This window comes from Pyxicephalus adspersus, chromosome 3, assembly GCF_032062135.1.
Source record: "Pyxicephalus adspersus chromosome 3, UCB_Pads_2.0, whole genome shotgun sequence".
In the NCBI taxonomy this organism is placed as follows: Eukaryota; Metazoa; Chordata; class Amphibia; order Anura; family Pyxicephalidae; genus Pyxicephalus; species Pyxicephalus adspersus.
In genome coordinates, this window is record NC_092860.1 from 115,788,454 (window position 1) to 115,802,952 (window position 14,499).

Genomic DNA, 14,499 nt, shown 5'->3' on the forward strand with positions numbered 1-14,499 from the left:
TTCTACCTGAAAGAAAAAAAAACTTCTATTGTGTATTAATTTTAATATTGACCTCAAAAAAAGAATTTGAAATGGTTGAAGTCTAATTAATTTTGGATCATTTTTCTACATTTTTAATTTTTTTTGACCACCAGGTTTATAATAAAAGTTTTTAATTGCGTTGTGTCTGTGGGGGCGATTTTCTCTTTGATTCCTGTCTCAAACCCATCAAACAGAAAGGAAGTAAGTAAAAATTTTCTAATTGAAACCCAACAGCAATAAAAAGTTGGACTCTGACTTTAGTGTTCTCTGGGGCCCTCTAAAATACCAAATTGAAAGTGTTTGTCCTTCAGCTATAAAGTTTCTTTTCCTCCTGATCTGCTCATAATAATGTCTCTGTTGAACTATTTCCACATTTCTGATAATAAGACTTAAAATACATTAAACCATTAGGCATATGTTTTCATAAAGATACAGAGCAAGATGGGGAATTAGAATTCCAGCTAGTTCATATATTGGATATCCATTAGCAAGATAAAAGTGATATGAATCAGCACTTTCATCAGAATGATAGTGTTTATTATCATGGGACAGAAGGTTTTATCAGCTTGTGTATACCTATTAGTTGATGCATGATGCAATTCATTTGAGTTTTATCTCAAGAGTGTAGATATGAATTTTAATGAGTTACCTTGAATGCCAAGATACAGGTAAATTGGATGAAATATGTCAATGGTAAAGCAGTAAAATCCCCTGGCATTGAACCTTATAAAACAAAACCACATTTTTAAAAAACATCCTCTGACTTGTATATTGGTAAAAGTGGCAGCTTGGTTTAGGGAAAAAAAGCATTTCCTGTGTATACCTTAACAAATATATTGCTAAATGAATTCTACTTGTTGAGTGTTTATACCAGGAGATAGAATTCAAGATCTTCATTTGTCAAGATCATTCCTCCCTATAAGTAAAAACAATATATTTCTTCATTATTGGCCTTGTGAAGCAAAAAATGTGTTCCAGATAAACACAAACAAATTTTACTTATTTGAAAATTCCCCCCAAAAAAGCCATGTGCTATGTTATAAGTCGTAGATTATTAAATGTGTATTGATGTGAACTGAAAAAAGAAAAAGTGCACCATGTTAAAAATGTATGAATATGTCATGTTTGTGCTAGAGAGGTTATTGTATTCAGGATGATTAGACACATTCTTTATTGTTAATAATTTTCGGGAACAAGCCCAGCTAGAACTCAAGCTCATGCATAACACAACGTCATATGCAGCTTCCATCTATTCTGACAGTGAAGTTATGACCTGGGACCGTTTGAACTGATCAACAGTAAATGGCGTAATATTCAAGGAAAATTTAAATATTCTTATCAACTGGGAAAACTTTCTCTTTACTATTTTTTTTTTTTCTAGCACTCGCCTAGGTCAGCATTTACCAATAAGTCCGAATTCAAAAAGTAACATGATAGAAAAAAGCCCTTCAAAAAATAAAATAAAAATCAACTTTTTTTGTTTAATATTGACTTTTACATCAGAGCTGTCCCCTTGCATTTGAAAATATATTTAATATTATATTAGTAATTGCATTATTTGTGTTTATTATATATTCTGGTTCAGATTTAAAGAGAACATTGGTTCTGTCTGAAAGTCTGAACATTATTCATGTTAACCCTTTAAGAGTGGTTAACTTTGGACGATTCATTATCCTTTACTTGAGTGGAAGTAGTAGCCTTGCTGGATATTTTTTAATGCTCAATTCAAAATGCTTACCTTGTTAGACTTGAATTGCAAACTCTGAAACATGCTTTGTCTGCCTAATGTCAAATGTATTAAGTGATTAGATTGACCCTATTTATAGTTACCCATGTTCTATGGTAAACTGGTCTCACCAAAGTCCTTTTATTGGATGCCATTGATAGTTCAGTTTCAGTTTGTAATCCAGTTTGAAATTATTTAATGGGCTCATCTTGTTTTTTGATTCTCAAGGGACTTCAGAGTATAAAAAAAGATGTGCATGAATCAAGGGGCCTGCTTTTTAGAGTGAGAATCTCAGTTTGAACTGAAACTTTCTTGTTCTCAAATTTTGAAATACTGATTTCCACTTTTAAAGTGCTATATTTAAAAAAAATGAACAGTATTCATTCCCCAGCAATTATGATCTCAAATACTCTTACGGTCTTACGACCAGGACTTTTATTCACTTGATTCGAGTAATTGATCACCATAATTCAAATCACACAATCTTATTAGTGACTTATTTTAGTAAAAATTTATTAAAAAAAAAATACCTAGTGAGGATCCAATTGAGCGCCCTTTTGAATGTGCACTATACTGTACATACCAGTGAATGGTTTCTAGGTTCATACCTTCAGCATTTTGGCAGCTTTGATTTTTTATGTGCTATTTTAACCTGCCTCTATATAAACAAGTAAATCAAAGTTTACCAATTTCAAAGAAGGTTTGTCCTATACATCATGCGATAGCTGAAAGCTTTCTAAAATTATGCAGTTTCCACACTACTAAAATAAATATTCTGGTCATGAGCATGCAAATATGTCTATAAAGTACTGTATGTCAGTAGTTGAATTAAGTAGTTTACATTAAACTAAGAACACTGATATAAAAATTGATATGCACTTTAACAAATTATTCACTGGAAATTTTCCATGCTCTATTCCCAAATGCAAATTAATAGGATAACAAATCTCAATTGTAAAGTGTCTGCTAAGTGAATATAACAGTGTGGGTGGTAAAACTGATCATTTAATGTGAACCTGACAGCTTGTTTAAATTGACCAAAATAACAGTATATTTGCAATTCAGGTAAATTTTGCTGTGTGTAAAAATGTGTTTTTTTTTAAAGTGGTTGAAAACCTAAACCAGTGACTTCTCTCATTTGCTATCTTTTGGTCTACAGCTCTGTTGCATTCTGGCTGACATCCCTTGCTAATCATAAATTCTAGGACCCCATCACTGCCAGCATATACTAGACGCACCCTGTTCAGAACACCAGATTCCTATATGATTTGATGGAACTGCAGACACAGGGGTGCACTTCAGAAAATAGTTTTATCATATATCCAATTGGTTCCTTCGCTCCATAAAAGTTTTTTTTATTTTTGATAAAGTAACTAAAGTAACTAGATTATGAAAACAAACATCTTATTTTCATAATTTTGTCCATATAGAACCAGAGTGTTCATATTAAACTCTATTTACTTTCAGCTTTAGATATTCTTTCCACAAAATTCCCCCCTCTCCAGTTTTTGTTGACTTTTTTTACCACCCCAGGAAATGTTTCTTTTGGTTTATTGTTAAGAACTTCCTTGTAGTGTTTTGACAGTGGATGTTTCTGTACTGCTGTCACTTGTGAGTCATATCGCCGATAAAAGGACCATGTATCTTCTTTTCTTTTACGGTTTTCACTTTTATTATAAATGAATTCCTATCTATTCTATGTTAACTGCTGCTAATTGTGTGTTTACTATTGTACCCTTTTTGTACGAACTTCCCAGAAATCTCTTGCAACCCCTATGTCTATACAGTTGTTATTTAATCTGGAAAACAAACGTTTTGATATGTTAGAAAGCCATTTTTGATATGTAAGAAAGCCACTAAGCTGTTGCAATCTACTGGCTTTCGATACATTTTAGTTTTTATCCAACACTGTTTAATGAACATTTAAAAATCCAGAAAATGTATACTGTTTTGATTGAACATAGGGGAAAAACAAAACAAAATTAATTTATACTCCATATTACTCAAGAAATTTTCCAGAATTTTGTTGGAGCTTCTCCACATAAAAATGATTTCAATTAATCCTTTCAACACAACAAGGTCATTTTTATTATTGCCACATAAAAAAGTGCTATTTGACTTAAAGTAATTATACTAGAGAATAAATAGAATACTGTCTGTTATAAGACCTGTCTGATACACTAACATTGTACCAGTTCAATCTTCCATTCCCTTAGTATGATCAATCACCACGTATAGTGATGTTACATCAAATGTGTCTAAATTCCCATTCTCTTCCCATTTTACATTTATTTATTTAAATAATACCTCCATATATTAAAGATTCTACACATATAGAACCAGATATAGTTGTAAATGTGAATCGAAAAATCCAATTTAGTCTTCCTAGTGGACGGATTTGATTGTTTAGCAATAAAAGATTTCTAAGTTCTTAACATTTCTGGGGATCTGCCTTCAGTATCTCCCTCTTTCAATATGAAGGTAAGCACACGAATAAAAGCAAGTCACTCAGTTTTATTAAGAAACATGTTAGAAACATGACAATACAAAGCAATATTGTTGGATAAGAATTTAGGAACTCAAATCAACAAAGCATACAGATAAAAGAAAAATAATGGTTGTTAGTACATAAACCCCTGCAACTACAATACAGTATAATAACATTAGACAATAGACATATACACAACAAAATACAAATACATTTGGAATGTGGTATATCTACCTATTTATGATGTTACAGGATCAGTATACTCTCTTCCTATTTCCCTAACTACTCAATTTACTTAACTCCTTTTAATCTCTCTCTGTTTAACTTGGCTTAATTTACTATATTCCATCCTATGACTCATAAGGCTTCCTTTATTTTCTAACGACTTCCATGCTTCCTAACATCACTCTTGCTTCCATGCTTCTTCTTCCTCCTTCTTGCTGAACTGTCCTTTTCCGGGCTCACAGTCTTATACAGATAATTCCTATTAGGTCTCATTGGATATTTTGGATTGGCTAATGGATTTGATTTGTAGGACACCTATTGGCTGATGCCTTCCCCTAGAATAGGATTGGTTGATTCAAACTCTAGTAAATAATTAAAATCTCAAATGTAGAAATTCTGGAGTTGTTGGGGTAGCACAGCAGGAAGTCATTTAACTTATGTTTAAGCAATGGTCTGCATGGGGCAATCATCCCCCTTCATCTATCATGTCATATGTCCAAATCTGGGTAATGTTTATCTGCCTAGGGGTTGAACTTGATGCAGTTATGTCTTTTTTCAACCTGACATACTATGTAACTATGTATGTAACTACTGGGAATATAAGCTATAACTTATATACATATCAAATTATTAGGATATGGCCTATAGTATATACACATAACTGGGGATATAGCCTAAAAAATATACTGACAATTATTGTCCTGTAACACAATAATAAAATAACTTCCAAGTTATAATCAGATTGATCCAGTAAAATTATGTGAATGTGTTACAGGTCTGATTCCCGTTGCCAGCCTTTTCTTTGGCTGATGCTTCTAATGTTTGCTGTTTGGACTGACCTTCACTTCACCTTAGCTTAACCTTAGATCTGTTTTGAACAGACATTATAACCTTCAATGTCACTGTGGACCTGCCCACCCTAGTGGGCTCCTGGTCATTTGACAAATTCTTGTCCTCCAGAGACAATTCCTTGTGTAATCATGTTCTGGAGCCACTGTGTACTGGGATGGTGCTGTAAGAGAGAGAGATACATTTAAATTTATTACAAGTACATTAAGGCCCAGTATGCATGTCCCCCAGTATTGCCACAGAATGTACAACCTTAAGAGGAGTGACTTGTGAGACGTGTTTCTCTTGTTTGTAGAAATAAAGAACTGCAGAACTCAAATCATACTTTGTAGCATATAGTTTTGTCCTATCGTACATTCTTAAATCAAAAATCTATTTGCAAGATTTTTTTTTTGTTTATTGTAATTGCTGTCTCATGGGATGGAGCATTGTGCTGCCTAAATCATTCCTATACTAATGGTCATTTTTTTCCATGTTCAAGCATCCAACCCACACAGACTCCTCTCATCAATTAGCTCCTTCCTAAACCCCACACCTGCCCCCCCCCCCCTTACAACTATCTTCTATGCCCAAGAGATAGCCACTTACTTTAGAAATTGTCAAAATCAGACACAATGTCTATGCTCCCTGTGCTACTCCAACCATATCCACCCTCTTCACCTGTAAATCATCATTAACCTCCCTCAGCCCTGTTACTCTGGATGAAGTCTCCTCTCCTCTGTTATCATCTCCATCTACTACCTGTGCACTTGACCCAATTCCCATCCACTTTGTGCCCACTTTACCACCCTGGCCCCCCACTAACTGAACTCTTCAACCTCTCCCTTTATACTTGTATCTACCCCCCCTGCTTCAAACATTCCATTATTCTCCCTATCCTGAGGAAACCCTCACTAGACCCCTCCCTACTTTCCAGCTACCATCCCATCTCCCTTCTCCCATATGTTTCCAAACTTCTTGAGCGCCTTCTCTAAAAAAGACTTATTCCTACTCTCCTCACTGTTGTGTTTCCCAAGTCAGTCCTTGGACCAATTTTTTCTCTGTACACCTCCTCTCTCAGTATTTTCATATCCTTCTTTGGTTTGCTGATGAAACTCAAATCTTTCTGTCCACCCCTGACTTGTCTTTCCCAGTCCTGGACTGACCACCAAACTCCTTGTATACGTTCTTATCATCTCTTGTCTGGACTACTGTAACATCCTTCTCTTTGGTATTCCGCTAACCCTACTCTCTCCTCTACAATCAGTTATGAATGCTGCAGCCAGACTTATCCATCCTTTCCACGGGTCGTCTTTTGCTGCCTTCCAATTACCTACTATTGACTTTCTCACTCATACCCTTGTCAAAGGCACGGCTCCAAGACAATTCCAGAGCTGCTCCTACTCTATGAAATGGCAACACACATGAATGGGCTAATAAGACTAATAAGAAATGAAATGTAGCATGTATTCCAATGCAATGCAACACATCACGTGGTAGTATGTTTCTGTGTGTTGTGGTACATAACATATGTTCATCAGAGTTTTGTTCTATGTTTTTGTTTTTTTAATGGCAGTGCAACAGGAAAAAAATTATAGATAATTATTATTATATAAAGATACAAAGGGTCTGATTTTTTATGTTTTCCAAGGCTGGAGAGGATACACTTTAATCAGTTAAGCTAAATGATCCAGCAAACCTGTTCAGGATTAAAAACATTTGGTAACAAAAAGCGAAAATGTCTTTTAAAAAAAACATTCCAGGTTTGCTGGATCACCCAGCTTCACTGATGAAAGTGTATCCTCGCCAGCCTTGGAGAGCTTTAATAAATCAGGGCCAAAATGTTTAAATCTACACTTTTGTCTGGGAAAAAAATCTTTGGACAGGGTACTAAAGCACTACAATACATCTGTATTTGGTGTATAGTATAGCAAAGAAGACATAAAATAGACAACATTGTTCTTGATTTGTAAAAATTGAAAACCTTTTTTTTTACCTAAAATAAACCAATAAATGCTAAAAATACTGGTCAAGGTGACAGAGTATCTTTAAAAACAAAAGACATGTCTTAAGTTCTTTAAAGGCCACTTCCACAACCCAGCACCCCAATAGCACAACTGTCACACTTACCTCCTCCTTAATAAAGCGCAGATGCCTCTGTCCTGCGCATGTGAGCAGCTCTGACTCTGGGCTTGCCTACGCTAGCAAGCTTTATAAACTTTGCAGACGAATCAGACACAGCACTCAGCGTTCATGCAACGTGTCTCCACTGGTGCCGAGCCCCTAGTTCTGTTGAGCTAGTCCCTGTACACGTGTTGGCTAATTCAGTGCTTCCTCTATCCAGCTCTTGTGTTAACCCCTCGTTGTGCACTCTGTTGGTTCCCAGCCAACTTCCCTGTGCTGTTCCAGTGTTCCTTTCTGTCTTTGGATATCCCTGAGTCATCTGTGCCCCCTGTTGCTTCCAGTGTCTCCTGTGTTCCTTGTGTCCGCGGTGGCCTCTGTGTCACTCGTGTATGTCTCCTGGATCCCTGATATTTGACCCCTGGCTTGTAATCTGACCTCTCCTGCTTGCCTTGACCCTGGCCTTCCTCGACTATTCTTTAGCTTTGTGATTTGGTACCGTGTTTCATCCTGCTCACCCTGGGGTGCCCAAGGACCGCGTCCTGGCAGTAACCAGCAACGCAGCATCCTCACCATCAGAGGCTCTGGAGAAGACCTGGTTACTGCTTAGACTCTGCACCTTGGCTCTTCTCAGGGCTCACACCACCACCATGCAAGCCGTAGCACCCCCTAGTGGCCCTGTCTCCCAAAGCGTGACAACAACAGTAGCTGCAAAATATTCAAATGCAGACACCTATGGATTTTTCATTTCAGTACACTCCTTAATAAAGTGAGCCATTGTTAAATAATGTAAGTTGATAATTACTACTTAGAACACGTTTTTGTCTACAAAAACTTAACATGAAACTTGTATGAAAAGAATTTCGATTACAATTTTTTTGAACTTATTATGGTTTTATTTTCAACCATCTGTCATTTCCATGCTGGATCTTTTTGTATATTATTGCACTAAAAATCAAGTAGTATTTACTCTAAATGTAAAACATATATTGTAGTAATTTCTATTGTGTGGCTTAGAAGCCAAATGTCACTCTTTCCCTCCAAAGATATTCCTTGGCTCACTGCTTTCTGTACAGGACTGCTATTGGGAAATATATATTTTAACTGTTTTAAGAAAAAGAGAAAAAACTGTGAAAGGGGTGTTCTAGATCTTTTTAATCACCCTAACCTTATGGGCCCTCAAACACCTATTGCATACCCTATAGTTATGCCCAACCAATTACTATAATTACCGTTTAAGTGCTTGTTTGTTCTGCCTGGCGTGCCATGCTAAAATCAGTTACATTTCAATATAGTTCATAAGCTGACAAAGTTTGGGACCTCTGTTACATCTCTTAGCTAACAGTTTGCAAGGAAGAAATAATTTGAATTTCCACAGCAACATGACAATAAATCATTTAACAGGAGCTTTCATCCCTGGCCAGATAACTAAAAAATCCACAGTTTCTAAAGTAATTTGCAATAGTTTTACTTTTGCCAATTTTAAATAAATCATTAGAGAATCAATCCGGTACATATGGTAATATGTTTAGCAAAACTGCAAATAATTATCAATGCAACTCATTAAATCTAAATACTATCTTTAACCACAAATCCTTCCACCTAAATGAGTAATATTTTGAACTTCTGTCAAGAGACACCAATGCAAATTGATTAATTACTGAGGTACCATCATTTAAGATAGAATAAAAATCACTCATTTATGTGCACTGTTATTATGGGGGAAATTAGCTCAGAGAATTTTAATTGCAAAATGAGCATTATAACCTAACCGCGTATATTACTGTTATAAAATTACTCATGCTTAAATGATATTTAAAGATTATAGCACATTATTTTGGATAAACTTAAATGGGACAGGAAAAAATAGTTTATTACAATTTATGTAGTCCAAATTTCTCTGAAGTCTTATTTCAATTAAATCAAATGACACTACTGGCAAGCTGACACTAAATAATAGTCAACCAAAACTTGTGTGTGTGAGTGTATGTATGTGTGTGTATTGCATAATGTACCCGTGATATATAGCTATTCTCTACAGCTTAAATACATAGCAAACCTGCTCGCCCAAGAACATATCGTCCTGTAGTATAGTGCTTAAAAATGTTTCCCCCTCCTCCCCTCTTCTTGGAGATGTATTTTAGTAATATGTTATAGTAAGTATATTCATTTCCCTTCACAATTACTTAAAGAGGAACAGTCAGAAAAATAAAAAAAAACACCACTTACCTTTACTTCTGCAGATCCTCTGATCCCTACACACCTGGCCTTGATTCAGTCTGGAAATCGTCCTTTGTCCAGATGCAGAGAAAGCACTGGGCATTGCCTATATCACCTAATACTGCACTGCACAGGTGTGATATTCAGTGATGTATCTTGCTGTAAATTCCTCATTGCAGGGAAAAGCCCCTTCTTCACAATCCCAAGATCTGGCGTACACAAAAGGAGAAGCCAGGAGCCTCCTAGGATATGTTACCTAAGTATGCCAGGAGGCTCTGCACTCCCAATCAGTCCTTACCACCAAGGCAGCAAAGACTGAAGCGGAGAGAATCCCTCTTTTTAAAAATGAAAAAAAAAATCTTTAAAAAAATCTAGAGAAATTAAAAGGACACTAATTTTCACTTATATATAAAAGGTATCCACGCTATTATATAAAGTAAAATTTTCATGATAGCTCCACTGTAAGTCTATCACTTTGACCAGTTGGTCAGCAGTACAAAAACCAGCTTAAAGGTTTGAGTGGTATGAAAAAATTATTCTTTCACTTTTGTTCAGAGGTTCTTGGAGACTTAGCTTGTGTATACACATTTTTGTCATGAAAGATTGTTTCCAGGGACAGATAAATGAATGAGTGCAGGCAGCACCCTTTCTGTTCAATGAAGAGGGATGGAAGGAGGATGAGTGAGCACTCCTTCCTTTTCTTGCATAGCAGTTGTTCATCGTTCATGGATTTGTCACGAGGAATCTATGAACGATATCCATTTCAGATTTTGCAGACAAGCACAACTGTTGGTCTCAGGCGATGATTGTCTGATGAGTGTACATAGTTTAGGTCTTGACATTAGGACCTGTTGATATGATATTATTGATATGTTAGGGCCTGATGTCATGATACTCCTTACCCAGCAAATCTCATGTGCTTTAGTTGACTTATAACTAATATTTGGAAAAAAAGGCCGATGAAGAGAAAGTGACACTAGCTGTGACATCACCTAGTTTTGGTTTTTACGTTGGTTTGGGGGTCAGTAGGAAGAATGCCTCTTACATTGCTGGCTGAATAGAAGAATATCACCCTTACATAATAGCCAAAAAGATAACTGGTGTCGCTTAAGCTGACCTGAGAGGTCCAAATTGCTCACTGCGGATGGAACCACTAGCAACCCTTAAAGGAACCTTAGTAGGAGTATGTCACAATGGTTTTGGCACTCCCTGTTGTCCCTCTTCTTAAAAATATGTAAAATTGCAGACTCGGCAGTCTTAGGGTATTTTCCCTGTTAGCGATGCTAAGAACCTTCAGTAAAAATGTTTTTTCATTTGCTTAGCTTTCATTTTCTGAAGGCTCGTTTTAGTTGTTTAATTGTGCTAGCATCTTCCACTTGTTAAGCTTTTTTTCTTCAGTATCTCCACCAAGAAATTTCCCTAAAAAGCCCCTCTACCTACCTACCTTTCAATACATATGTATTGAGAGTACTTCCATGCCTCCTGTTTCTTAAATACTACACCCATTTTATGGTTATTTCACCTTGTTACTTTCCTATTACTGCTTGCAATTGTCAAACCAAATGCTTTTTTAGTAATCAATGTATATCAAGTGATTTACCTAATATTGTCTATATGAGTATGATGCAGCATCAGGTTATCTATACATACTTAGTTTAGTTTGTCTATTACCACACCTGGGACCCAAAAATGATGTGAAGGTTTGTTGTGGGAGCATATGGTGGAATTTAAAAGCCCCCTTTGAAAGGGGAGCAATCATATATAAATCTCTCCCAGTGTAATAGTACAGGGCTGCATTTATTATACCCCTTGCTTATTCACCCAATTAGTTAAATGGCAATAACTACAGTGTCTGCATGTAGTGTCTACAAAAAAGTTGTTGACTAAAGTAAAAGCACAAGCACATACCTACTGACTTAAAATTTAAAGTTTGTTTATGTCTGCAGAAATAGATTCAGCATCAATCTTATTGTCCAGCAAAATCAATCCATTGTCATTCATGATGTCCCAATGCATGGTAATGTCTACCTTTCACATAGCGGTCACTAAATGACAGATTGGTGTGCGGTAGTAATAGCTCAGGGAATCCAGTGTGATGTTACAGACAAAATTGATCAGGTTTTGCAGTGAGACCAGTAAAACTCAAAATTTGAAAATAGAAATATGTTGAATGCATTTCAACAGAGAAATTCCAAATGGCGTTAATAAAAGCCCCTTACACAGAAATTCTGGATGGGTTTGGAGATGCATATTCCTCTACAAATGAAAGTTGGCTGATAATCCATAGCTTTTATTAACACAGTGACCCTCTTAGTCACCCTTTGTTATGTCTTCCAATTGTGCTCCTGAACTGTCACTAGGAATAAATAGTGATTTTCACAAAACTGATAAGGTGGTAAAATTAGCAATTTTTCTGAAGCACAAATGCTTGATTATTTAGACAATTTCAGACTATTCAGGGCAACTGTATTTATTTAAAACATATTGTAATTTACATTTTTACATACATTTCTATTGATATGTGTTTTTTTCGGAATTTAACAGTTTTCGCACAACGTCACTTCAAACCATTTTTAAACATTTTACAATGTTTCCTTGGCCAGTTGTTCAGCAGTACAAAATAACATTTTAACCCTCTACTGTCCCCATATTTGTATGCACTTATTATTAAATCCATTTGTCAGTATTACTGAAGTCAGGTCTACAAAGAAAAAATTTGGCAAATCCAGAAAACAAAGCCAGCTTACAATCAAAGAGTCAGCACATCACATCAGCCATCAGCCATTTTGGAAAGCCCACTGGACAGCCACCAGCCAATGAGTTTGCCTTGTGAGTGATCTTACACTGAGCGTGCCCTACTGATATTTTCAGGTTTCTGTATGGGCTTTATGTTAGGCAGTATACTGTATGATGCTTTTCGAAATAAGAACATAACATCAAATCATGATTTATAAAGTTTTTTTTCTAAAAAACTAATGAAAGTTTTCCTTTACCAAAACAAGTTTCTTCAAGGAGCTATTCTTTTTACTTTCAAAACCAAATGACTTAAGGCAATATTAGCATAACAAACTGTACTACAGAGAACTTTCTTTTCACAGATCACTAACATTTTTGTCATGCAGGATGATTTTTTTTTCTATTTCTTATCAAAAATGCATTGCATCTGCATGAAATTACTGACACATTCTTGTAGAGCAGACTAAAAGACCAAAAGGGTTTAGATGATACCAAAAGAGATATAAAATACAAAATAGCTATGCAATTTAGTGCACATACAATAATACTGCTTAGCAATGCAAAGGGAGTTTGAAACATTTCTAGGTGTAACAATTAATTGTTGGAATTGAGAGAAAAAAAGTTTTACATACATTATTTATTTCCCACAGTTTGTATAAATGCATATTTTTCAGATAAACTATGTCCAGTTTTTAAAACATATAGGTGCATTTTGGATTTTAATTATTATGATTTTTAAAATACTAATACTCTTTTAGTAGTAATATTTTATTAGCTTTAGGAATATAGTACTTTAATAACTAAGATAAGAGGCTTTTCCAATTAGTTCATAGCTTCATTACAGAGGAATGGCCATTAAAAAAATAGGCAGTGCTTTATGTTTGCAGATGCCTTTATTTACAGTTGAACGTTCATGCTAGTTTCCTATGAATGAAATTAGTTGTCAAGGGTGTCAAAATTGGCACCCATAATATTATTAATTTCCATATCCATCCCAAAAATGCAAAGCAGACAATGTTTTGAGGTTAGGAGGAGGTTAAGGGTTAGACTGGTGAAAAGTGTCAGGGAGCATGTGCTTAGGCGATGAACACTAAACATTACCTACATTTATAAATACAATATAATTCTGTTAAGTTTAAAGGTTTCGGTTAATGGGCTATGATAAGTTTTGGGGCTCAGAGGAAAAGTAATGGTTTAGAATCATAATCCTCTATACTTTCAACATATATTGTACCATTTTGTGTACTGCTTATAATAAACAATACTTAAATCATGCTGTTTTGTACAAAAGGTACAAAACCTAATGCATTGTTGTGGATGACACCACTGTATTTCTTAGTATACCTTGTAAACTAATCCTTAATTGTCTGTAGCACCTCACAGTCTCTTTACATCCAGCAGTCTTCCACAATACCAGCCTGTGTGTACATTGCCTTCAAACAGCTTAAGTAGGTTTAGGATGTGAGCAGCAAAGGTCAAGATTATATGGTGAATAACAATGCATTAAATTTATGGAAACTTTGGCATGCTCTATTCTCTTCATTGGATCACCTATCTATTGGAGGAGTGTGACACTGTTTCTTAAAGTTAGAAAAACATGTGTCTTGGTCCTATTTTAGGAAATCCTGGGATCCAGAGCAGTCTTCTGGCACTTACATACACTGTTCACACAGCACAGGTTGTGCTGGGGAAATGCAAGTACATGTCACCCCATAGTACCTTCTCAGTGGAAACAGGTCATCCCTGCAGAGGAACTCTCTTCTTGGTTTGATAATAATATGTTTTGCATTTTATAGCGCCATTATGTCACTGCTCACTGTACACGACCAGAAAGCAGCTAGATTTGAAGAGCCATTTACTGGCTTAACACCTAGGCATTACTCAAGGGGATGCTAGACCTACTACTCAGGCCAGTTTCATCGCTGAGAAATGTTTTTACAAATGTTTTATTTTATAAATTAGATAAACCTTTTGGTATATTGCAGAAAATGCTTGGGTTCACCCCCAAACCGTTAGCACTCTTCCAAGATTTTTTTTGAGCTGCCTTCAATTAGAAATTAGGTTGATCAAGAAAACATACTGTGCGATAGTGTAAAAATAGAAAGTAATGAAAACCCTGTTATATTCATAATGA

The 14,499-nt window shown here is 35.6% G+C and overlaps 1 long non-coding RNA gene across 1 annotated transcript in view; it reads right to left on the reverse strand.

Annotated features, from left to right (window-relative positions):
- Nucleotides 1–4,246: 4,246 nt before the first annotated feature.
- The window catches only part of LOC140327793 (uncharacterized), an 84,542-nt gene continuing 74,289 nt past the window's right edge, over nt 4,247–14,499 (reverse strand). The window contains exon 2 of the long non-coding RNA XR_011920130.1: nt 4,247–5,472. This is a non-coding gene — a long non-coding RNA (uncharacterized lncRNA). The remainder of the gene's footprint in view (nt 5,473–14,499) is intronic.